At 39.7% G+C, this 25,656-nt stretch overlaps 1 protein-coding gene across 8 annotated transcripts in view; it reads left to right on the top strand.

Annotated features, from left to right (window-relative positions):
- BACH2 (BACH transcriptional regulator 2) overlaps nt 1-25,656 on the top strand; it is a 358,299-nt gene that overhangs the window by 199,514 nt on the left and 133,129 nt on the right. For 3 of the 8 annotated variants that reach the window (XM_019655020.1, XM_019655022.1, XM_019655021.1), the window contains one exon: nt 11,853-12,001. The exons of 4 other annotated variants lie outside the window; for them this stretch is intronic. The gene's annotated coding sequence lies outside the window, so the exon portion shown is untranslated. Of the gene's footprint in view, nt 1-11,852; nt 12,002-20,206; nt 20,286-25,656 lie in introns of those variants that run through there. One more of the 8 variants, XM_019655024.1, reaches the window with a different exon arrangement.

Raw genomic sequence — 25,656 nt, 5'->3', positions numbered from 1 at the left:
AAAATAGAACTTCATAAAATTAAAAACTTCTATGGTTCAGTGGAAACCAGTAAGAAAGTGAAAAGATAACTCAACAGAATGGGAGAGGATACTTGTAAATAATACATCTGACTAAGGATTTGTATGCAGAATATATAAAGAATTCTTGCAACTATGTATAGTGTCAGGTGAGTACTAGACTAGTCAGAGGGATCACTTCTTAAATTATATAAATGTCTAATCACTATGTTGTACACCTGAACTTAATATAAAATAATATTGACTGTCAATTGTAATTGAAAAATTAAGAAGGGGGCGGAGATGAAGGGCAATAAGAGGTTCACATTTCCTTATAAAACAAATAAGTCATGGGGATGTAACGTACAGCATAGGGAGTATAGTCAATAATATTGTGATAGGATAGTATGGTGTCAGATGGTTGCTGGGCTTATCACAGTGATCACTTCTTTAGGTATATAAATGTTTAATAACTATGGTGTACATCTGAAACAAATATAATATTGTATGTTAGCTATGTTTTAATAAAAATCTTTTAAAAATAATTCTTATAGTCAAAAGGCAAATAACTCAAGTAATGGATTAAAATAGGCATTTCTCAAAAAAAAAAAAAGACATACAAGTGCCCAATAAGTGCATGAAAGGATGCTCTACATCTTTAGTCATTAAGGGAATACAAATCCAAACTACAATTAAATACCACTTTATCTCCACTAGGATGGCTAAAGATAAATAGTAATAGTATTGGTGAGAATGCGTAATAGTCTGAACCCTTATGCATAGCTGGGGGGATTATAACATGGCACAACCATTTAGGAAAACAGTTTGGCAGTTACTCAAAATGTTATAGATAGGCTACCCCATGACCCCATGTATTGATCAGGGTTCCCAGAGAAACAGAACCAATAGGATGGTGTGTGTGTGTGTGTGTGTGTGTGTGTGTGTGTNGTGTGTGTGTGTGTGTATATATATATATATATATATATATATATATATATATATATAGAGAGAGAGAGAGAGAGAGAGAGAGAGAGAGAGAGAGACTTATTTTAAGGAATTGCATCATGCAATTGTGAAGACTGGCAAATCCAAAATCATTCACAACAGGGGATTTTAACCTGGGTTCATGGATTCTTAGGGCTCCATGGATTCACATGCTTCCAAGGGTCCCTGAGCCCTTCTCGTTATGTTGAAAGGTTTTGTGTATATGCATTTTTTTCTGGGGGGAGAGTCATCAGGTTGATAAAGGGCCTATAACAGGAGAAAGGTTTTTAAAAATGAGTTTAGATGTTTCTCTTCAGTGCCAGGCTAATTTTCTGGCTGTGTGATAGATTGTGTTAAATGGTCTGGCACTCCTAATTTTTGGAATAAAAATGAATTCTTAGCAAATGATCTCACTGCCTGCAGTGCTGTCTGATTCTGTCCTGGCATTTGATGGAACTTGTTAGGGGATTAGGTAAGAAAGGATGTTGGTACATTTGAGGTCATTAAACCAAGAAGGGAAAAGAAATCTTGCTAAATATATTGTGGAGTTTAACGAAATGCTGAATAGCTAAGGGACATTCTTTGTGCTCAGTGCCAACACTTTCAAACTCTGCTTAGAGACAGACTGGAGTGGTGGATGCAGCTTCATCTAGAGACAGGGCACTTCCCACCTTTCCAAGAAATACTGTTTAACTTGTCTTTTTATGGAGGAAACCTGGAAGGTCAAGTTGTCCTGGGTTACATAACATTTTTCTAAGCGGATACAATAATACAGATCCTAGGGAAACAACAAAAGCTGCCCTTTCACCTGGTGACCAGGATTCTCACAGTTCCGGTTTCAAGACTAAGAAAATAATGGAGAACATGTCACAGAGAATATAGAGTGTATGAAAGGTTTTGTTAGGTAAAATGTAACCCCCACAAGTTTATTTCCTACCTGTTTTTTACTTCAATCCTTGGTTTGGGGGGGGTAGTTGGAGGGGGTGTCTTTCCATCTTATTTTGAATTTACTTTTCAGAAAATACCTAAACATATATTGGATTGGGTAGCAGAGGTGGTTGAACAACAAAGTGAATGTATTTAATTCCACTAAACTGTACACTTCAAGATGGTTAAAATGGTAAATTTTATGTTTTGCATATTTTAACCACAATAATAAAATGTATTGGATAATACAGAGGGAAAAACCATTTGCCTCTTGAAATGGGAACTCCAACTGTCTTTATATGCTAAATGTCAAGCCCTTTCCTACGTGCGATATGAGTGTGTCAGTACCAGGCAAAAGCTTGTGTGGGATGAATATGCTCATCTAAGTACTGTGTGGTCTCAGCTCTGCCACTGGCTAGCTGTGGGACCTGGGACCGTGCATCCAAAGCAGATGATAAGCGCTCAATCAATGCTATTTTTTTCTTTCTTCCTTTCTCTGCCCACATCTCAGGTTCCTAATTAGGAAAATGAGGAGGTTGGACTCCTTGATCTCCAAGGTCCCTTTCAGCTCTACTGATCTGTGGTTTATGAAAAAATTTTTTTCTTAAGGACTGCAGAGCAGTATACAATGCATATGGACAAACACAGTCCCCCATGTGTACATGCAGCAGCTTCTGCCACTTCTGGCTTTCACTCTCCCCTGCTCCCCATTCTTTGTCTTCCTCAGCCTGCCACGAGTCAGCCATGAGCTTGGAAGTGGGAATGGGGAGGAGAAAGGATTGAGGTGCCCTGCGACAGAGGGCTGGGACAAGGGGGAACTGGCAGTGGATGTCAGGCTGGGTTGGGGACTGCAGCAGGACTGGAGTTGGCCCTGATGGTGCCATTTGGTTGTGGGTACCCCAGGATTCGGCCACAGCCTTATATTTTCTGAAGGGTGTGTGACCACAGCAAGATTAAAGCATGACTGATTTTCATACAAGGCAGATGGTGGCAGGCGCGTGGAGACTGTAAATCCAGAGAGAAGCTGAGTTTGTCATGTAAGGAAGAAGCAGCAGGAAGCAGAGCCTGTGTGGGAGAAGAAGTCTTGTGGGGAGATGGCAGATGAAGGGGAGAGTGAGGGCAGGAGTTCGAGCTGGCACAGATCTGGCTATAATAAATCGTAGCTATGAGTACAAAAAAGACCGAAGGAAAAGACTGGTAGAAAATACACTTTGGGCGGGGGGAGGTTACATTTTCTCTAGCAAAACCTTTCATACACATTAGGCCCTGCGAGTCTCCTAGTGAATTCCCCCACCTGGGGTGGTCTTAGGGACCCTTGATGCCAGGTGAGAATTGAAAATAGAGTCCAGTTGCCATGACAGTAGCCGTGGGCCAGGTGAGAAATGATGGTGATGGCACAAGAAATGGAGAGGAGTGGACAGATTGGAGATACAAGTTAAAGATAGACTAAAAGCCCTTGCTGATAGCTTAGATGTTAGAAGTGAGGGGGAGAGGGGAAAATCAGAAATAACTCCTAGGGTTTGGCTGGAAGAACTGGGTCAATGGTAATGCCTTTTCCTAAAATGGTGGGTCGCATTCCATTCCTCTCAGACACCACTTGCCAAACCTGTCTTGAAGGTCCTTGGCCAGGCTGGCAGCCCCTGCCTCTGCTGTGGTGAGCAGCTCTGCACGGACCTCACCAGCCTCACATGGGGACAACCCAGCAGCACCCTGCCTTGTGTGAGACCAGCATGGCATCCATACCTGTGCAAACTGGAAGTCAGTGAGCACCTGCCCCTGGAAGACGAGGGTGGCGGGCACGTGCAGCACCTCAGAAAGGGGTAGCAGTTTGCAGGTTTTCTGGCAGATAGATGAAGCACAGGGAGAGGCAAAGTTGTCAGATATGGAGAAGGAGGCAGAGAGCCCTCAAGAGCCCAGACCAACGGTTGAACCTGGGAGGAGTCAAAGCACTATTGATGCCCATCTAAGTTCTCAAGAAACTGCCTTCACTAAGTTGACAGGCAGCCCCTCTAACACATGCCCATCTGCACTTCTGTAAATGAACTTCGTCACCATCTGCGTGGTTTCACGGCTGGTCATTGACGTAAGGATGGAAAATATGGTATTTTGAAAAAAAATGCACATCAAAGCCTGCTTCAGGTGTTTTCTGCTTGGGCATTGCCAGGGATGGTGATGCTCTTCGAAGACTGGGACCCAGGGTGAGGTACCTGATACATTGTTATCATTGCCATGTCACATGACTTATAATTTGCCTTCAGAGAAAGATCTGGGTCATGTTTTAATAAGGTACCTGATAGTAATTTTTTTAAAGAAACCACACTAGAAAAAAATTAATTCTAATATATTTCGTGACATATAACCATTTTAGTACTAACAAGCTCATCAACTCTTTTTACACAAATAATTAAATTGCTATAGGACCTGAAGCTCTATCACTTTACTTTTTGATGTTTTACTGGTAGTATGTGTAAAGGAGGTCATGTTTCCTTTGGGGAGAGGGATGTAGTCTCCCAAATTGTAGCAGATGGCAGTGCTGCCTAAGAAAAGGATGTCCTTTAGGGTCAGGCAGGCAGGCATAGATTCAGTTGCATTGTCATCCCCTTTACACTAGTGTGAACTTAGATGCGGTGCCTTGCCTCTCTGAGCCATGGTTTTCTCATCCACCAAATGGGCTAATGTAAAATTCTTAGCATAGTTCTCAGCACATAGCAGTTCCAGTATGTGGAATTATTATTGCTATGTATAAGTGCAAACCAGTATTCTATTTTTTTAAAATATGAAGTCTATAGAAACTCCCAAATTATTTCAGGTTGTATATTTTCAACACTTGTTTCTTTTTAGATTTTTATTTTCTGAATTATCAATGGCACATATGTCCAATTACATCATCCTGTTATGACAGAGGTGAACAATCTGAACAAGCTCCTCACTGTATTTTGGGAACTTAAACACCTTGATTACCAAAGAAGTGAATTCTCTAGCTGTGGTTCTCCAACTAGAATAACTTGGTCCCAGCACCTGAAATGTGTAAATGGAAACTTTCAGAGGTGTTTTAGCTTCATTTTCTCCATCCTGTCTGAAATGGCTGAACCTCCTCCCCAGTTCTTTCTCTGTTGCAGAAAAAAAAAAAAAAAAAGCACATTTCCTTGCATCACCTTCCCATGCCAGTAGAACAAAACACAAAAGCCACAAGACTCTATGATTCAAAGGTCTCTGCTTTATACAAGTGACTATTTAAATTCTGTTTGAAATGTAGATTTTTAAAAATTCACCTTTGTAGTTTCCAAAAAATTAACGTCAATTGACACCTTTCATTTTAAAGCCCTTCTGGCCATAGAATGATGTGTGACTACAAAATTTAGTGTTTCTGAATATGAATAAGGACTCCAGGGACACTCACAATTAACATGTTTATTGCTAAAGCCATCACCGGATTTTTATTAATATTTTCATAGGGCATAGGACCAGCAGGACATTTGAGTTTTGACCTTGTCTAGCAGATGATAGTCTCTAAATGCAGTTTGTATTTTTGGAACTAAATTTTGAACTCTTGTTTTGTTTGTCTGACTACTGTAATTGATCTTTCTACTCAATTTGGAGGGAAAAAAATAGAGTGAGTGTGTGTGTGTGTGTGTGTGTGTGTGTGTGTGTGTGTGTGTGTGTGTAGGTAGGTAGTATATAGAGGTAGGTAGGTACATAGATACGTAGGTAGGTGTGCAAGAGTCATTTATTAGACCTAAAAATTAATAGTGTGACTTTGGGCAAAAGGGCCAGAGTGGCACTTTGAAGCTAAGAAGGGGGATTGGCTCAATGGTGCATCCAAGTACAATCTTATTGGGATGCTGAGCAAAATCAGCTTGTTTTGCTTGGTGAATCTTTCAAGCTCAAGTGATAATATAAATACAGTGGCGAGAATTAGCTTAAAAACATTGTATCCTAGAACATGATGTCCCCGTCCTTTTAAATTTAGGCAAACCTGGATTCAGTTTCAAACAAAAGCATGAACTAATTCTGAATATTTTCTTTTCTTTGTATCACTCTGAATCCCAATAAGGTAGGAAGAAGCAATTAGGATAGGAGAGAATTGACAACAGGAGTTCACGGGAAGGGAAGCAATATTGGAACTTGGGAAAGCATTAAACCAAACCGCTTTTATATTTCTTAGAAATTATATCGTTGGTCTTAGATTTGTGATGTAGATAAAAATACCTCCACCTGTAGTTTCCTGGGGAAAAGCAAATAAGCCTTTGCTCATCAAATCCCATTAAAGCCACTAAGAAAATCTTAGCTAACGGTTGAGGTGTAGGAATAAAGAAAGCAATCAGCCTCACTTATACAAGGAGCACCTTCTAGAAAACCTGATCATTTCACAGCTAATTGGCATAAACGTTCCTGTGCCCACTGCTTGCAGCTGGAGACCCACTTATACGTTTTCTGACTGTTGCCGTAATTAAATGCCATTTACTTTTTCTTAGCTTAAGAATGCAGGTCCACTGACTTGTTCTTTTTTAAGTAAATGTAAGTTTGTGCAAGAGGAAATCACTTACAGATCATTTCTCGTATCGGGGATATGTTACTTTACTTGTAAGTGAATGAATAGTAACCATTCAGCTATCTCTTTCTTCAAACTTTCCCCCAACTTCTCTAACAGTAAATATGAAGAAATGAAAAAGCAGTGCTTTCATGCTTAGTGTAGCATTACCACAGCTCCTCACCCACCTTTTCCTAAGAGCAGTTGGGTGAACCACTTCAAGGTTTTGTGAAGTGTTTGGAAATCAATCTAGCCGAGAAACGCCATGAGAGCAAGAAGTGTCCATGGCTTTCTTCTTCACCGTTGTTTTGAGACACCTAATGGTGCCCAGCACCCAGGAGGACATCAGTAAATTCTTCTTGTATCAATGTTTGGGTATTGTCCTATGGGCTCCAGCGGTCTGAAATACACCCGAGAAAACTAGTAGGTGAGGCAGCCTAGAGAGAGCTGCATAATCTGATAAGATAATCACTAACCACATGTGGCTATTTGAATTTAAATTAATTTAAATTGATTAAAATTTAAAATTTAGTTCCTCAATTGCACTGGGTACCTTGTAAGTGCTCAATAGCCACATGTGGCTGGCGGCCGCCATATTGGACAGTACAGATATTGAACATTTTCCTTATCACAGAAAGATGTGTTAGCACTGGTAGAATATCATTAGTAGAGACCTAAGTTAGTGGCCCACATCTTTTTAAAGTGAAATTCCCATGTGACTGTTATATACACTCATACTACAAAAAGTAGCCCTTTTACATCCCTCCCCCAACACTGTAGGAGCTCAACCAAGAAAGGTGGATGGTCCACAAAGGTGGCTGTCCCTTTGAAATCGATAGCCAAACAGTAGTGGAGCTGTGAGCCACACTGATGTTCTGGTAGTATATACTTATTTGGCTACACCAAATAGAGTAGTGAAACATCTATACCAGTTAATAAAGAGCTGCTGTGTCAGTCTTCTCCAGTGGCTCCTTCCTGTGCCCCAGAAGCCGTGGCAATTTACTTAGGATGTCCCCAACCTCCCGTTATTCAAGCAAAATGAGTTAATGCCTGCCCCTTCCCTGGGATTAGGAGGCTGTTCAGCCACCCTGTCCTTGCACTGCAAGACTCACATTGGTGGGTGCTGCCCTTGGCCTCATGGTTGGCTTGGCCTCCCGGAGGGACTGCTTTCTGCGATCCTCCCTTAAGGCTGCACCATCACGATCAGGGCCAGGTCCCACATCACAGAACCACTGGCCTCAAGAAGACCTTAAAATCATCTCATCCAACCCTCTCAATTTACTGCTGACATCAAGTCACAGAGAGGCACTCAGACAATTTGTGGATAATTCAGAGATAAAACTAAAATCTCCTTAACTCCGTACTTTTTTTTTCTATATCTTCCTATTGTCAACAGTTTCCATAACTGTAAAATGAGGATTAATATATTTATGCCTCACAAAGTTGTTAGTAAAAAGAATAATGATACCACACATTTTATGTATGTCTTAACAGTTTGCAAAAATGCTCTTATGTGCCTTCTCATTTAATCTTCACAAGAACCTGTGAATGGTATTAGGCTGAGAGGCACTGAATGACCTGCCTGAGATAACAGAGCTACTGTGAGCAGCAGAGGTCCACGGCTCTTAGAGCTTGGGAAACTGTAAACTCTTGTAAATGTAAGATAACATAACCACATGGCATTACTAGTTTTTAGCTTGTGGTATGTTGCACTTGAAGATTTCATGACATTGAAGGTGGTAACTTTATTCAAGCAATGCTTTTTTTTTTTGCTTTGATAATGTGCCAATTGCACAGACTTGGTTCAGCATTAAAACAGAAGTAGGCTGCTTCAAAGTATATTTTTAAAATGAGAGAATCCAAATTTGTAATTAGCTTTAGAAATGCTAGTTGTGCAGTTTGAGTATCTAAAGAGCTTCTGATCATTGTTTCTGTTATTACTGGTGGTTTATTTTTTTTGTATCCTCCCGACCCCAAGCAATTAGGACCTTTGGGGGAAAAAAGAAAGTCTGTTCTTTGAGGGGTCATTTCCTCTATTACCACTTTATTTTTCACACCCTATCATCTTGGTATACGTAAAAAATAAACCATATATCTGATTGCGTCAAAGACAAATCATTTAGAAGCCATTCTACCCACTTGACAGCTAATTATAGGGGAATGCTATTTAAATTCTAAAGAGAAGCCACAGAGAAGGATATGGCCCACTTCTTGATAGTCTTTTGTTTTTTGGTTTTTTATAATTTTGATAGAAACACCCCTTACTTTTAGATAAGATTGTTGGGAAGATCAATTTAAATCACTCCCAAAATAAAGTTGAAATTTTTTTGCATCTTTCTCTACCTCAGCCATTTTATAGTATATACTATATTCTGCTATGCAGAAATTGAGTTTATAGATAAGAGAAAGAGTGAAGTTATTTCATTCTATATAACAAAGAAATATCTCTTCAATTATCTTTTATTAGCTTATAAAAATTGTGGTGTTCTCTATACCAATTATCCTGTGAGGTTAAATACATATAAAGAGAAAAGAGAAGAATTATTACAAAAAGCTATAAATGGAAAGAAACGTGGGGTTGTGAGCCCTGATTTAGCATTGCTAATTTATAGTTACCTTTGGGAAGAATGTGTTTGTATGTTTGTTTTTTAAAGTGTGTATTATGTATGTATCTTCATGTCTTCTCTATGTATACCCTGTTTTGTGTCATGTAATGGACTGTCAACTCACTATTGTACTCTAAGAGATAACAGTTTCCCTCCTGTCAATATAGGACCTTCAAAGTATTTACTGTTGTCTAGATTTTCTTGGATTTTATTTATGCCATTTTCCCTACTTTGTGTAGATGCTATGGAACACCCTGAATACACACACATGTGCGTGCACACACACACATATAAAGTTTATGATTTACAGCTAGACCTGGAGTCATTGAGTCATGGAAGTGTCCTGGAGTCATTCAAAGCACTAAACTTGAATAGATCTTTGAAATTCCAAACCTCTAATTCCTCCAAACGTATGAGGGTGGAAGAGGGACTGATGAGCATGCACATACTTTCAAACTCAGCAGCCACCAGTTATTACACCAATGCACTGAGCATTAAATGAGATCATGCAAGCAAGGCACCCAGCACCAGATGACACATCGTAAGCATTCCAGAGGGCTAGCCATTATTATTAGCTCTTCTGATTGGATTTTGTCTTCACTTTTTTTCTGCTCTCTGACGGTCAGGCTGAGAAACAGCAAAATGCCCAAGAAATAGGAAAACAATAAAAGAAAGGTAAACACCAGGCCTCAGTAGTCTGGAAGCAGAATTTGTCCCCCACAGATAATCGGCAGCTTACTGTTTCTCTTCTCCTAATGGTGTGTGAATTAGTTCCGTACCCCTTCATAACTCTCTTCCAAGTGAAGACCCCATGGACAAGTGGCAAGTCCTGCATTGCCCAGATCTGACTCAGTCTGGTCTGATGAGGTTCAATTTGATAGTAAACTTACATTAACCTCATCTCTCTCTTGTTATGTGAAAAATAGTCAGCTGTTCACTATCTTCTAAGAAAAACAAAAGTAAAATCTAAGTATGGTTGTCACAGCTTAAAACTTAAGATGTGTGAGGTGCAAGTGTATCTTTTCTGTGCCTATGATAAAATGGGCAACTAAACAAATTAACCAACACTCATGCTATGGCAGGAGTTTAAATTGGCACAGCTTTTTTGGAAAGTCTTCAAGACCCTGAAAGTTCACAGGGTTTGACCCAGTAATTCCTTTTCTAGGAATCTACCTCAGAAAATATTCAGAAATTCAGACAATCTGACATTCAGTTATATCCCTCAAAGTGTTATTTGCAGTAACAAGCAAACAACAAAAAACAATATGTAATTTCCAAATATTGGAAAAATAACTATGAGTTTTTGTTTCTTCATTTGTTTGTCTTGTTCCTTTTTGTTTCCAGTTTTATATACCACATACCAGTGAAATCCTATGGTTCTCGACTTTTCCTGTCTGACTTATTTCACTTAGCATGATAATCTCAAGACCCATCCATGTTGTCACAAATGGCATTATTTCATCTTTTCTTATGGCAGAATAGTATTCCATTGTGTAAATGAAGAAACAAAAACTCATAGACAAGACAATAGTTTAGTGGTTACCAGAGGGTAAGGGGGGAGGAGGGTGGTAGATGAGGGTAAAAGGGATCAAATATGTGGTGATGGAAGGAGAACTGACTCTGGGTGGTGAACACACAATGTGATATATAGATGATGTATTACAGAATTGTACACCTGAAATCTATGTAACTTTGCTAACAATTGTCACCCCAGTAAACTTTAACTTTAAAAAATAGCTAAAAAAAAAATCCTTTTCTGTGGGGTGTAATATTACATAGACATTGAAAAGCATGTTTTTGAAAAATGTTTAATAACCTGGGAAAATGCTCACACTCATATAATATTGAATGACAAAGTAGAAACAAAACTCTGAGTATTTTTGTGTATATGATAAGAGAATACTTCTCCATAATCTCTTATCCCCAACTCTGAATCCCAAAGTTTTCAAAAATCAAAAGGGTGTGGTTTTTTTTTTTGGTAACTTCATTGGTAGAAAAACTTGACCTGAACTAATGTGAGGCTCTATTTTATCTGACTTAATAGGAATATGCATCAGTTTTGCTGCAGAAATATTTAATGTGTTTATGGAGTGCTGCTCGAGACTCTGATGGAGTATTATGTGATAAATAGTAGTTGCATCGTCATACTCCCTAAAATCTAAACAATTCAGAATTCTGAAACATATCCAGCCCAGGAATTTTATTTGTGAGGTTATCGACCTAACCAACAAAATATCATTAGTGATGTATCAGAGTGAAGGTTACAGTTGATATTTATGCTTTTCCATATTTCCCAAATGTTGTACAATAGGCATGCATTAATTTAGCATCAGATAAAAGTATGTATTATTAGTTTAAAATAAACACAATTGAGACAGAGAATCATCTCATTTCAGCCAGAATCCTTGAATTTATAATTTATTTTCCTGTGTTGTCTTGTTACTACAGCCGTTTGTGTCTTTTAAACCAAGGTGGTCTGATTTGTTGAAAGAAAACATACATGAGATGAAATAGAGAAGGAGAAACTGACTGAACACTGACCAGTCTCCAGGCTGCACTTGGGTTCAGGAGAGTGTCCTGTGAGGGAAGCTCACCTAAAGGAAGTATGGAGTAGGGCTTCCACTGGGGCATTAATGCCATGGACTGCTTTATCATGTTCTGCTTATGTGGACGGGCCAAGAGGCACAGTATGTTAGTTTTGAGGTCATAAAAGTAGGGGGCAGGAGGCAGGAGGACAGCGAGAGGGAGGGGAAACTTTAACATGCAAAGTTTACTCTGCTAATGGACACCTCTTCCTCCCCAATCAGGTGGACACTCACTAACCTGTCACAAGGGTGCCCCACAAAGCTTTGGGGTCCATGTCTGAATGGATTGCTGTAGCCTTCTCATCTCTCCCTTCACCCAGTTCCCTGTATCCTAAGACTCGAAGCCAGCACAGGACCTGGAAAAATTACATGTAAGTTTTGATTGAGTTTTCTTTTCTCAAACTAAACAATGGTAAGAATTTTCTTAGGTGATAACAAATAGCCTAAACACACATGAATGATTTTTAACAAAGTTTGAGAATTATAATTGAGGAAGGTTGCTGGGGTTAGATTTTGCATATTGGTGGTGCCTATTAACTCAGTGGTTCTTCAACTTGAACTTGCATCAGAATCATATGGAGGGCTTGTAAAAGTAAAAGCTTGCTGAGCCACATGCCCAGAATTTCTAAGTCAATACATCTGGGACCAGCTGGGAGTTTGCTTTTCTAACAGGTGCCCAGGCGATGCTGACAGAGCTCATCCAGGGACTCCACTTTGAGAATCACTGCTTTAGCTCACGTGTGACTGAAAGGAGGAATGTTAAAAGTAGACAAATTTATTAAATATTCAGTATTAAACATCACTAAATTAAGATTTTTAGTGCTTCACTTAATGCATCGACTCATCTCTCAGAAAAGAGAAGTTTAAGGTCCTCTCATCACCCGTCACATTTGAAAGTCCAGCCACATAGATGTCATTATTCTATCAGTTGTACTCCAGAATTGCTAGGACCAGTCATTCACTGCCCTTGGTTTTCAACAGGGGTGACTAACTGCACTGTTATTAGGCTAAAATGACAACTATGGGTTTTTGGCAAATGTGTTCTTCATTGTACTTTTAGATACACTCAAAAGGAAAATCTTTGTTTTCTTGGGGTGGGAAAATACATCGCTCCCTTTTAAAGTGAATCATCATATGATCCTTCCCCTCATATACTTAGATGTGACTGGATTTTACAGAACAGATTTGGAAAGGGAGGCACCTCTAATAAATAGACCAAGTCAGCAAGTCCAGGTTTTTGTGGGGTTTTAAAGTCTCAGGACTGACATAATCTGAGGATCAGGATGCTATTGTTTTAGCTTTGGAACAAGCCAGTTACCTCTCTGCTGAGGACAAGAAGAATTTATTCCATGTTAATGGAAAAAAAGTAGAAGAATTTGGCTCAGAAAATACACACTTGGATATATGTGAGCATTCATGTAAATGTACATATGTGCCTGTGAATATATATGCATTTTGTGTATTTCTAAGCTTTCATTGCAGGAGTTTTAAACAACTCTTTTTTCCCTTTTATTTCATTGAGTGGATGTGAGTGTAAAAATAGTATGAGTGATACTGTCCAGGAAATGTTTGAGAACCTTCTGGGCATTTTTAATCTGTGGATCATCCCTGTGATTTAAAACATTTTACTTGGATATGGTAAACATTATCATTCAAAGTAGCACTTAGAACTTACAGTGTTTTTATTGTTAACTCTCTAGAGTTGAGAATAATCACTGTTAATAGAGCAGTTCCCAAGGAGATACCGTGTTTCCCCATGTATAAGACGCTCTCATGTATAAGACACACCTTAGTTTTGGGCCTGAAATTGGGGAAAAAAAATGTATTACACAAAGTTATTGAACTCAAGTTTTATTCATCATAAAATTCATACAACTCCTCATCACTGTCAAAACTCCCAACCATTCGCTTGTCCTCATCTGTGTCTGATGACGAATCACTGTCTTCATATAATGCCTCGTCCTCAGTTCCATCTGTGACATTTGAAATCTATAACCACTGTGTAAGACACACCCAGTTTTTAGATGACAAATTTTTCGAAAAAAAGTGCGTCTTATACATGGGGAAATATGGTATGTAATGAAGGAGCATATCTAGTTCCTAAACATTAATTAGCAAAGCCTGAAACCCTGGAGATAGATTTAAGTGCATGTGTTTAAAATAAAAATCACAAAGTCAGAAAAATAAGACCAACAACAACAACAAAAAGTGATAGATGGCGAAAGAGTTCTATAAAGAAATGATCCAGAGCTGTCTTCTGGGAGCTTCCCAGAGGGTAACGAGGCTGGTATTAGGGCTGACAGAGTTGTGAGTGATGTAATTATCTAGTGTCACTCCACCCTCACAAACTAAAACATCTCTGTCAAGCACTAATTAGTTATTCTGCACAACATTTTTGGAAGGAAGGTTTTCAGTTTATGAAACACCTTCACCGTGAAGTGAAAGAAGAGGGCTGGATCAGATGCTTATTAATTCCCCTCCTGCTTTGGCATCTGTGAATATCCACGTTTACACATCAGGTGTTTCTGTAGGATGACCTTTTCTTTCAATTTCCAACCACAGGCCCGAGAGGGAAGAAGGCTCCTGTGACGCCTCAGGTAATCAGGGCTCCATGCTCCTGCCAGACCTGGCCTAACCTGCCTGGGTCACTTCCTGTCCCTTCAGGCGAAGCACTCAGGTCACCTAGTGCTTAGAGCAACTCTGTACAATACTGTGCATGTGTGGGGACGAGGGGTTATGGGAACCATCTGTGCTTTCCCCTCGGTGTTGCTGTGAACCTAAAATTGCGCTAACACAAAGTTTATTAATTAAAAACAGAACAATACCAAGTAGTATAATAATTCCTCAAAATATTAAACGTAGAATTACCACATGACCCAGCAGTTCTACTCCTGGGCATATACCTAAAAGTAGGTAGAAGCAGGGAGTTGAACAGATATTCGCACACCCGTGTTCATCGCATGATTATTCACAATAGTCAGAAAGTGGAACAAACCACATGGCTATCAACAGATGAATGCATACAGAAAATGTGGTATGTACAGACGATGGAATAGTATTTAGCCTTAAAAAGATGAACTTCTGACATGCTACAACATGGATGAACCTTGACAATACTAAGTGAAATAAGCCATACACAAAAGGACAGACACGGTACGGTCCCACTTCTGTGAGGTACCTTGCATAGTCACATTCCTAGTCAGAAAGTAGAATGATGGCTGCCAGGGGCTGGGATGAGAGAGGAATGGGAAGTTAGTGTTTAGTGGGTACAGCATTCACTTTGGTAAGAAAAAAAAAAGTTTTGGAGGTGGATACTGGTGATGGTTGCACAACTCTGTGAATGTACTTAATGTCACTGAGCTGTACACTGAAAAACTGCTAAAATAGTAAATGTTATGTATACTTTACCACATTAAAAAAGACTGAGTACCAGAGCTCACTTCCCTTCCAGGAATACTGTGCAGAATAACCAGCTGGCGCATGGCAGGGACGTAATAATGTGTGAAGGTGGAATAAGACTGAATGGCCATGTCTTCCTCACATCGCCTTCAGCCTTGATTACTTCTGGGCATGCTTTTGGGCAAGGGTGAGGAATCTGCAAAAGGTTCTAATTCAGTCTTAAGAATGGGTTTCCTATCAGGGGAAGGACACATTTGTCAGAAACTACCCGGGAAATTTGCCATAAACAACTGTAATCTTTACCCAAATGCCCACTACACGTATAGGAAAGCTGCTTCACGGTGATGGAGGGAACGTGTACCCACCTGTGCTCCCGCTCATCGGAAGTGTGTACTCATAAACATGTCCATAACCAGTGCACCAGCACGGCCAGGGTTATGGAGCATGTGCATAGGCACGGAACAGATCTTCATCAATGGAGATAGATACTGGAGCAGCCACCAGACGGAAGCCTAGTAAAAAATGAAAACTTTGAAAGAAAATTAATAGCAAACAATTCTCCTGCAGCAGGGTCTCAAATTATTATAATACCTGTTTTACGTACTCCAAATGAAGTATAACTTATGCCCCAATCTCTGTAGCATTGGGTATTACCATACCCGTAAATCACAGAACAATTTAGTGAGTGGCCTGCAGTCCTGTGAGGAATATGCAGTATTGAACCCAGTAAGGCAGTCCATTCGGGCCCTACATTTTGGGGATTTTGCTTTTTTACTCTGTGTTTCTAGAGAGCTGGTCTTGGAGAACGATCAGGGAATTCTCATGGGACCTACTAGCCATGTTTTCTTCGTGTTTCCTTTACTACTTTCAGGCCCTGCCTCTGGGTCTGACCAAGGGTTGTAATTTCTGCAGAGCAGTGCATAAAGGTCCATCGCTTCAAAAAGTTCAGAAACCTCTGTCTTACATCATTCCACTTTCTCCTTATTGATATGCCTGTGTGCATGCTGTATACATATGCATACTGTATGTATGTATATATGTATTTAGCTTAAGGAAAAGGTATAACCAAAAAAGAGATAAAAGAAAGCCATCAAAGTTAAGATACACAAAAATATATATAAATATATATAAATCAGTCCCCTCACTCCCACCCCAGACTTTCCGCACCTGCTTAGAAATAACATCTCCATGCTCTTCACTCAGGGATGGAGAATAGGGCAGAGCAACAAAGGTTTAGGAGTCAGTTGCCATAGGGAGCTGCTAAGATATTTAAAAAACTGAAACTAAAGATTTTTATAGAAAAGAATATCCAGGTCAGCAAGTCTCAGAGCAAAGTAAGTCTTGTTCCTCCTTGGCATCCACAGGAAGCCACTCGCTTCCTAGGCTTGAGTTGAAACAACATGAATATAGAATGGAATCAAAATTAATTCAGACTCCCCCTGAGTCTGGAGACCATAATTTTGGATGGACACACTGACACATGTTTCTCCTAGAGAAGACCAGCAAACCAACAGTTACAAGATGGAATGACATCAAGCGGAGAATACCAGCAAAGACAGCACCATGGGGGCTCTCCTTAAGTCTCACATGCTTCCCGGAATCACATGTACCTGGATTCATGTTTAGTGATGGCTTAGCTACCTGGAACCCAACTAACCAGAACCCTGAATTAACTACCCTTCCTATTGCCCCCTTCCCAACCCCTCCCACACACCCCACTCTGCTGCTTACATCCCACTTCCCTTTTTCAGAGATAAAGGTTCAGAAAATAAGATAGTTTTGGCTTAATTAGTAAAAATAGAGAATAACTGTACCCAGGAGGATATTTGTAGCTGATGACACTGACCTGCTAAATCATTGAGAATGGTTAAATGTTTTATAATTAGGAAAAGAAACTGCTTTGGAAAGATTTTCAACAAAAAGCATTTCCCAGCTGTCTGTCAATTAAACAGAACATTGAAACAACCAAACAAAAAATATTCTTGTCCTCAAATAGGTCCAGTTCATTGAGGTTTTATTGCACTTGTTTTCATGCCTTAATAATAATCCAAAAATGTTGACTTAGGATAGAAAAATATACCATTTATTTTTATTCTGCACAAGTTTTGGCTTTTATCACCTTTCCAAGGCCAGAGTTTCAATTTCAGATATTTTGTTCATGTTTATTCTGCTTATTGTGTTTGGAAGCACCCTAAAAGCTGTGATATTAAGTGTGATATGTAAAATAATTCATGAACATATATACTCAGCTCCTGTAGTCATTGGGGAACCATTGGCTAGTTTTGAAGCCAATTCTATTGGTTTTTATTTTGTTTTGTTTTGCTTTTAGAATATATGATGGGATTATTTGAAACATTCAGTTTCACAATTATGTTCTGCTCAAGGCATCATCAAAATTATTTTTATCTGCATGTACACTAATTGTACAGATAGGGATGATGTATGGTATGGTAACATATATTAATATATAAAGCAGAAATTTCAAATGGTAATCCTTGTGGAGTCCAGATAAACTCAACCATGCATGTTGTAAAGCTGCTTACCAAGTGCTATCAGTTGTAGCACAAATAGTTTATCAACTTACTCTAATAATTTCTAGTCTGTTGTCTTTTAGAAGTTACATGTGTGCTCTTTTTTTTGGATGCACTTGTCACTAGCAAAGTAACACTTCTCTCTGAGCTGGGATTTATCCCAGGGAATGGCACCGCTGGCTTCCAAAGACGCCCCTGTTGAGTTGCTCCTGTGAGGGCCCTGGTGCCTGGCACTTTGTTGCAGCTGGAGCAGGCATGGACCACAGGTCATGAGAAAGATGGTTTCTACCCTTCTGCTCCCAAACAGTATTTGCGAAGCTCTGCTGTGTAACAGGATTTTAGAGCCCTCATAGTGCTTACCTAGGAGATATAATCTATTGTTTCTAGTAGATTTTTGCTATATTTCATGCCTGATTTGTTACCAGGGCAGATTATTATGCTGAGTCCCCTGTATTAAGTGTTCCTAAGTACTAGAAAGAACAGATCAGAGAATAAAAAAATATTTCATTGTATCAAAACATAAGTACCTTTATTTTCTTGATTGTAAAAGCAACACATGTTTATTGTACATAATTTATTAAACAACACAATAGAATAGAATAAAGAAGAAAATAAATTACCTATAATCCAGCTACCCAGGTACAACCTACCTGTTCACTCATTCTTTTATGTATTTTTCCAGACTTTTTCCATTAATCAACTAATTCCAAATGTACAAGCAATGTGGGAAGTCCTCACTTAATGCTGTCAATAGGTTCTGTGACTTGAAGCAAAACTACATATAACACAATCAGTTTTACCATAGGCTGATTGATACAAACAAGAGTTAAGTTCCTACAGCATCTCATAAATGTTATAATGAAAAGACGTTGAACAAAATTACCTGCTTTACTCGGGACTTTACTCCACAAATTAGAGGAGTTTAGGAATGACACCTTTAGATGTCATTTTCTAGGACAATAATCTCGTTACTTAGTTTTCTCCCTTCAAATTACATTACTCAAATCTCGTAAGAACAGATATCTGTGTTCTCACCAGTATCTCTATCAACTAGAAATTGCTATTAACTCTTCTTTTCATTCCTACATTCTGTCAATAAAAAATGATTATTGAGCGGCCCTGTTAAGATCCTAGTGGGCCTTTGGAATCATAAAAGAAAGATTCACTTAAGTACAAGATGGTCTTAGTGTTAGGTCAACTGATGGTGTGCTAGTTATTTAAAAATTCATAATCAATATACTATAAGACAATTTGGCAGACATGGAAAAGGTCGATTAGCCAGATTCCCTCATTCCTGATCTATAATTCAAATAATAGGGACTCCAATAAAATTCTAATTTTATACCTGATGGTAACAAAATGTGATTTAATTATGCCACTTCATGTGCTGTGAGCCAGAGAGTTTTCCTCCAACATTGCATCCTTGATCCCTTTTCAAAGAAGCTTTTCAAATTCCTGGTGTTCCTTGGGTTGTGCTGATATGTCGGTGCTTCCCTTTGGAGAGTGTGAGGACTGGGTCAGGGCGGATCCTAACACTTGGCCACTGTTAGGAAGGGCTTTGAGCATTGAAAGGAAACCCAGGTGAACATTAAGGGAATTGTTAAAGGATTCATTTGAGAAATGTTGTAAGAATGTCATCTGCAAACCTTATGTCAGTAAAATAACGAAATATGTAGTAAGCAGCTGCTAGAAGCAATTTCATTTCAAAAAATTATCTGTATTTGGCTTCAGGTATTAATAGGTCTTATCATCTTCTGTATAAGACTTCGATTCTTTGACAGCAGGCTCTTCTGGTTCTTCTCTCTGCATCCCTTCACCATCCTTTGTGTCCTTGTACATAATAGGGACTCAGCTTGAATTGTCTTGAATTAATGTTTCTGTGTCTCTTGAGTGACCGATGAATGAGTATACTCAATTCAGATAACTACAGTTTCAGCTTCCCTGGTGGTCTAGTGGTTAGGATTCGGCACTCTCAGATAACTACAGTTTGCCTTTTCTACAGCAGTCGAAGGGTGCTTTGATAAATATCCACAGTTGTGTTGAATGCCCAGGTTGGGTACAGGTGTGGGGAAGTGGTATACAGTACTTTGATCCTCTCTTGGAGAAGAATATGCTAATGTAGATAATGAAAATTTGGTTCTTTGTCTTCGGTTTCGATTTGATTGCCTTGGTTCACTGAGTCACGGCGTCCGTTCTTTGGTGACAGGCATGTCGCTTAAGGCTGAGACTGTCTCTTGGACTGTTTATGACATTGTGTCAGAATTTCCCATTATATTAACAGCCAGCATTGGTCACAAAGTTTCAAGAACACGCTAAAAGTTAGTTGGCTTGTAGTTGACATTGAAATTAACTTTCTCTAACCTAAACCAGTGAAAACTAAAATGCTCCTCACCACATAAAAGTTTTGCTTTCGCTGTGTTCAGACCCCTCCCACCTTGTCACAGCACAGTCATTTGGAGTCTAGTTTGGGGGCGGTGTGGTTGTACCTCAGTGGTGTATGACCCACTTTTTCATGACACTTAATTACCCATATTTTTACAACACTAGTCAGAAGTTCTGACGACAGTGGACTATAATCCGAAAAAGCTTTTCTGATCCATCTCATCAGCGCTGCTCTCGTACTCTGCATTATCAGAAGAAGGTATCAGCTCTGCAGGGCGTGTGTTAACTACCAGAGGATGACAGAACATTTCCTCTAGTTTCTGGATAATGAGCAAGCACACAGGTAAAGATGCCTTTCTCAGAGTCGGCTCCTTTTGCGTCTTAATTATGTTGTTGAACTGACTTTTAACTATGAATCACTACCTGCATATGTTTGCTGTTGTGTTTTGCAGAGGGCTCAGAGGAACAGGCATTTTAATTGGTACCCTGGGACCTTCATAACTTAACTTTTCATTAAAAGTCTAAAGAGATACTGATCAAAAATAGACTCTCATCGCTATCCTCTCTCTGCTCCTGGAAAAATCTTCATCATTTTTTTCCTTATTTGCTCTCCAGGTGCTGGTCTCTTGCTATCTGCTATCCGCTGCTTCACTTGGCAGCGCTAGCCATTTGTGAGCTAATGCTGGGCACGCTGCAGGCTGCAGGGTGAGACTGTGGAGAGAGAAAACAGGAAGAAAGTCTCAGAAGGGAAGGGAGTGCTGGCCTCAGTGGGTTAGGGATGCAAGGGGTCCTGTGCCTCGGGGAGCATTCCACCACAGCAAACTAAAAGCAGATTTAGGACAGTGATACTGACCCAAAACTGGCAAAATCATTCCTGACAGCCTGCCGTTTGAGAAATGTTTATGTTTCTGATACCACTTTCGTTCATTTGAAGAACTTTCCAAATGCTGTCATTGTTTCGCAACAAAGGGTTGTAGGTTATCGCCTTCTGAATTTACAGAAACATTTTGGGGTGCGTCTTTGCTGAAGGTTGGTTGACATGTGGCTTGCAGCAAGGCGCCCATGCCTCGTGGGTCACGTTTGCCTGTGCACCGAATGACATATCAACTGTGGAGTCTTTGAAAATGCCCATAGATAAGTCAATGTTGTTTTCCCTGAAAGTCCTGATACAGAAAAAGAATGAAAGTACAAACGCTAACTGGAAAAAATGTCACACACTTTAGCCACTTTGCATCCCTTGTTAGGACGAACCCTGGGTTGGGTTTTTTTTACATTTGTGAACTTGTACGGTAGGTGGAGCAGTGTGGGTGGCCCAGAAAAAGTAGCGGTTAGAATAAGATTTTCCACTTATTGCCCTTTGTGCATGGCTAAAAATAAGATTCATACAAATCAGAATATGTAGTGCAAGCACAATCACTCTGTTAATTCTGATGACTGGCTTGCCCACATCTTTGCATCTGTCTGGTAAGTGTGCTTTGGGAAATAAGTGTGTCTCTGTTTAAGTAGCAAAAGGCAGCCAGGTTTCTGCGCAGTGTGTCTACATGTGATAGTTTATCAGCATTTCCCCCGTCTGAAGGAAGAAAGACACAACTCATGCATAAACAAATTGTGTCAATGGAAAGCTGGAAAAAAAGTGATAGAATCCTTGAATCTTTTTTAAAAAAGTAATTGCCTTGTTTGAAATGCAGTTTTACAACCTCCATCTTCTTGGCTCATTGTTAGAAAGTTTTCTTGTGCTCAGAACAGCAAGGGGAGGGTTTCTTAGTGGTGTTGCCAAGAGATTGGAGAACTCTTTTGTTTGTGTCGGGATGGGGTGGTGGAGAAGGGGGGACCTGGATGAGTGTGTGCCTGCCCTGGGGTGTCCTCCGGACACAAACGTTGGAGGGACAGTTAACCAAGTAAAAAACTCTTCGTCTGACTGCTGAGTCGGCTGCAACCACAGTAAGCAATAACGTGTCAGTTTGTGGCTAGCAGAAACACCAAAGCGAGATGGTGTCAGCATTCGCAGGGAAATTTGTACCTTCGTAATCCCAGTGACGGTGCTGTCCCCATTCCACTGGCCGAATGGCTATGGCATTTCCAAAGAATGAGAATGTCTGCAAGTGTTCTGAGCCTTTCAGTGTGATCTAATTTGTGAAATTGGATGAGTCAAGAGGGCAGTCGTTCCAGAACCCTCTGGAAATTGAAGACTGCAAATCACACTTTGGTGTCTCCAACTACGGCAGAGAGTGAGGCATGGTGGTTAAAGTGAGACAAGCGCTCTGGGAGAAAGAGGACTCAGGTAAAATCTTAGCTGAGCTACCTGTTGACCCTGATCTATTTATTTAACCTCTCCTGGGCCTGGATGTCTTTATTTGAAAACGGGAACCAGGATAGTATCTACCTCATAGGATGGTTGTGAGGATTACATGAGATATATATATATATGAAGCCCAAAGCCAGTGTTCGATAGAATGATGGTGGTGTGATGGTGGTAGTCGTCTTATTTCTTCCATTGCATCATAAGAACGTGTTGGAGAATTGCAGGGCATTGGGGAGGTTCCCTTATATGCTCGGAATACAGATTTTGGAATTAAAGGGACACAAGATCAGCCTCTTGCTCGTTGTTCCTCAGTCAGAAGGGTACAGGTCATTTACAGAGCAGCTGGGTTTTTCATACGTTACTGACACTGTCTGAAAGGTCGTTTTCTAATATTGCCATTAACTTAGCACAATGTAAACCTCTCTTTGAAAATTAACGCTGTGTTGAACGTACTCAGTTATTTTTACCATCTCACTGTCTTTTATTTAAACATGGATATTTCAGCTCTAACATCTGTGCATGTTAATTGTAGTACCTGCTGATGTACATTATGAAAGAGAGAGCGCTAATGTGGTAATCAAGTAAGGCTTTAAATATTTCAGGTGGGAATGGGTAAAATTTCAGGGGCAATTAGCTTCCATGGTGGTATAATTCCCTATAGGAAATACTGCATCTGTTATAATTCTGGTTACTGCTCAACTCCGTAGATGACCAGATGCTGACCAGTAGCAAACAATCATTGCTTCTTTTACTTTTTACTATGTTTTGCAAACTATTTTATGTTTAATATCATGTATACAAGCCCTTCTGGGAGTCTTTTTCTGCCCACCAAAATTTTCCATTAAAAAGTAAATATGTTGTATGTTTCATAATAAGGTCATAGTTGCTGACATCACTTAACTTTTTGGGTGAACCTTTAGAATTAGATGCTGAGAGTTCACATCACACTCTTCCTTCAACCCTCCTCCATGACCTTCCTGCGATGCAGTTTTGTCATTTATTAAATTAAAAAAGAAATTATGACTGCACCTTGACTTTGCCTTACCTGAGACCTGACAAGAAGTGATAAATGACACCAATAATCCAAGGAATTAAAACACAGTACAGATATGAAACAGCGATGGCTTGGTTTTATCAATGGATAGATTTTTGTTGTATTTTTTTTTTATTTCTCTCCAATTTTTCCTTTTCATAGTCTATCCTGACATCTCAGATATAACTCGTAGTGGTCCATTGATATCATCATCAGGTTTTCTGGGTATTTAATATTAGGACCCATCAGTCTGGGTGGCGACGTTTCTCAGGTCAGCTCCGCTAGTAAGACCTGTCCTTTATTAGAAGCGTATCCCGGTTCTTTCAGTGTACCCAGACAGCACTACTTTTTCCTTTTACCTTTTTTTTTTTTCTGTTGACAGAAATAGAAGAATGCTTTTCAGGCAGAGCAATTCATTCTAGGTGACTAACAAAGTTCCAAGTATTACAGATCCAACTTCCATCCCCATGAACACATACATTCCCCATCAGCTTTGCCTACACTCTACAGAGCAGAGTTTCTGTAAAAAACACAGGCAACAGAAGGTGATGAATTAGGCTCTGGCTGTGATCCCCACACACACCTTCCTCAGGAATGACAGAGATTCTGAGAGCCATGCCGCTGAACACACCGTGTGCTTTTTCCTACATGAGAGCCAGGTTTAGCCTGTCCTTCACCTGCAGTTGGAGAGTACCGCTGGGCCAGCCTCATTATGCTGGTGGAATAACATAAAGCATTTGCAATGGAGATTGACTCTAATGATGTAAGTGCATGGCTGTCTGAATGCACGCAGTCATGGAATGCTTTAGAGTTTATGGCTAATGGATGAATCCTTGGGAAAACCGGAATTTTCAATAAGATTGACATTTGGAGTGAGAAATATAAATCTAATGAGAGCATTTCAACCACGTTATGTAATTAGGGCTGAATGGAGTAAATGTGTACACGCAAACCCCAGAAGGGTGCAGCGGAAGGTGGGATTGCACGCTCTGCTGTGAGTGAAGGGTGAAGGCCGATGTATCGCTGTAAGGCCAGCACACTGCGGAGTATAAATGATACTGTCACCAAGTGCTGCACGGGGTACCGAGGGAATTCCACTCCAGTAAATTACATTATTTAGACAGACCTGAAGGCATTGTGTTGGAATGAGAGGAGGGGAGAGAAGGCTGTCAGCACCCAGCGGAAGATACTACAGTACGACTGGCTGCAGGAATGGAAGTCACTGGCTTCTTTACACCTGGCTACTTTGTATTCTCCTTTGTTAGTTAGTTTTCAGAGGTTACAAATGTGTACATGTGAAAGCTCATCATGTCTACTTAGGGTGTAGGTTACAATTGACCACAAGGGAATAAATGGAAGTCGATTTGTATAAACTGCTTAGTATTGGATTCTCTTTCTTGTTATTTGTAGCTGGGTGATGTTAGATGTTCAGTACGAGTTGCCTTTCTTTTCTTTTTCTGAGAATCCAACATACATTATTAGGATGTAATCATCATTCTCTCTGTAACATTGCTTTTATCTTTCAAACCCTGCCTTAATAAGAATATATGTTTCTTTAGTCCTCCCCTAAAACTTGTTCCTCTTGTCACCTTCCATCCCTACGGGAAGCAGGTTGTACCAGTGCATAACATTTCATTTTGTGAAAGAATTCAAAGTTAAGAATAATTGATTCCTAGAGTGCAATTTGTGGAGAAAAACTATTTGTTTTCACTTCTATTTTCTTTTATCCCCCTGCACTGAAGTAAGGCCACCTTTTTTGGTTGATTTGTCATACCACCTCTGGGAAAATATTAGGAGAAGAAAATCAGAGTATTGATTGTACTGCTGCCTTCTAGGTCGTTGAAGACGTACTAGTCACCTTTGTCCATTTTGACTTCCAAAGCCAGTTTTTGAAAAAGCCGGTATCAACTACTTTGGAATTAGTCATGGTCACTACTTAACCAGAAACTACATTCTCTCCTGAGTGGATAGAGTTTTGAACCAACATCCATTCTGACTTTCTTAACTATGTGTTACATTTTGTCCATAGTGAAACAAATCCAATAAGCATCTCTGATAACCTGTTAACAGGGGAAACACGTGGCATTCTGCACAATGTCTCTGTGAGGGACCCTAATGGCAGGTTTTGAGCAAGCTTTCTGAAACAGAGGGCACAAATAGATAGCAGTGACAATAATATCTTCGATTTGACTTTTATTCTTTGCAAAATAATGCTCTATTCATATCAGGGTATCATAATTTAGTCTTTATTTTATAGCCATAACCACAGTCGTATTGTATTCACCCAAGCATAAAACTTAGTAAAACCAAGATACTTGAAAAACTAGTTTTGAGGTAAATAGGAGAAACCTTGGATAACAATAAGATGGTTGATATTTC

This window comes from Hipposideros armiger, unplaced genomic scaffold (genome assembly GCF_001890085.2).
Source record: "Hipposideros armiger isolate ML-2016 unplaced genomic scaffold, ASM189008v1 scaffold_234, whole genome shotgun sequence".
NCBI lineage: Eukaryota > Metazoa > Chordata > Mammalia > Chiroptera > Hipposideridae > Hipposideros > Hipposideros armiger.
Note: the sequence above shows the minus strand (reverse complement) of the source record. Positions and strands in the feature narration are given on the sequence as shown.